Source organism: Sinocyclocheilus anshuiensis, unplaced genomic scaffold (assembly GCF_001515605.1).
Source record: "Sinocyclocheilus anshuiensis isolate Anshui unplaced genomic scaffold, SAMN03320099.WGS_v1.1 scaffold276, whole genome shotgun sequence".
NCBI lineage: Eukaryota > Metazoa > Chordata > Actinopteri > Cypriniformes > Cyprinidae > Sinocyclocheilus > Sinocyclocheilus anshuiensis.
This window is the reverse complement of record NW_015554080.1, coordinates 70,939-72,101: the sequence shown is the minus strand read 5'-3', so window position 1 is coordinate 72,101 and position 1,163 is coordinate 70,939. Positions and strand designations below refer to the sequence as shown.

Below are 1,163 nucleotides of genomic sequence, written 5' to 3'. Positions count from 1 at the left end.
AGGACAATATTTGGCTGAGATACAACTATTTGAAAATCTAGAATCCGAGGATGCAAAAAAAAATCTATATATTGAGAAAATCATCTTTAAAGTTGTCCAAATTAAGTTCTTAGCAATGCATATTACTAATCAAAAATTAAGTTTTGATATATTTACGGTAGGAAATTTACTAAATATCTTCATGGAACATGATCTTTACTTAATATCCTAATGACTTTTGGCATAAAAGAAAAATGGTTGCAACATAAATATCACCACTGCTCATCTTTGCACCGATTAAACGTGCAACACTTTGTTTTTCCACCAAATTATATGTACTATCTAATTATTATATTAATATTTAACATGCATTGGAAAGGTGTGTGTACTTGGACAAGGCATGACACTGAGACGCTAACGAGCTCACCTTGACGCATGAGAGCGCCGACCCCGAACCAGAAGCTGTTGAGCAGCGTGAAGTTATTCTCCACCACGTCTGAGTCTGGGTTACAGGGGTGAGGGTTATACCACTCGTACGGACTGAACCTGAGCGCACAGAGAGAGCATAGACTGATGCATTTACTGCCGCAAACACACACACACACTCATCAACACTGAGAGCAAACATTAAAGCACTAAAGGCAAGACATTACATGCAAAACTGCCGCGTTTTCATGCACTGGCCAGTTTTTGGTCATGTTTCTTTCAGACTAAAATACTGTGTTTATTTTATTACACTTTATCTATTTGCATCTTTAGATTTCAATACATATTAATGCCCATGATAAAAAAGTTGGCAAAACTTTATTTTAAGGTGTTCTTGTTACACGTGTTACATGTACTCACTATTATAATAACAACTAGATAAAAAAGTTTGTTAAGACAAAGTTTAAAGCAGTTGTAAAAGCCTGAAGTTTGAAAATTTCGATAGATTAGATAGATGTTGATAACATTTCTATATCTATTTCTTTCTGATAATGTTTCTAGCATGATTAGCATGTTTTTAGCATGATTAGCCTGTTACTAGCATTTTGCTGGCATTATTCGCATTTTACTAGCATGTTGCTAGCATGATTAGCATGTTTTTAGCATGATTAGCCTGTTACTAGCATTTTGCTGGCATTATTAGCATTTTACTAGCATGTTGCTAGCATGATTAGCAAGTTACTAGCATGTCGCTAGCA

General features: G+C 35.0%; 1 pseudogene; it reads right to left on the bottom strand.

The window, feature by feature from the left end:
* LOC107669030 (glutamate receptor ionotropic, kainate 2-like) overlaps positions 1 to 1,163 on the bottom strand; it is a 66,074-nt pseudogene that overhangs the window by 15,579 nt on the left and 49,332 nt on the right.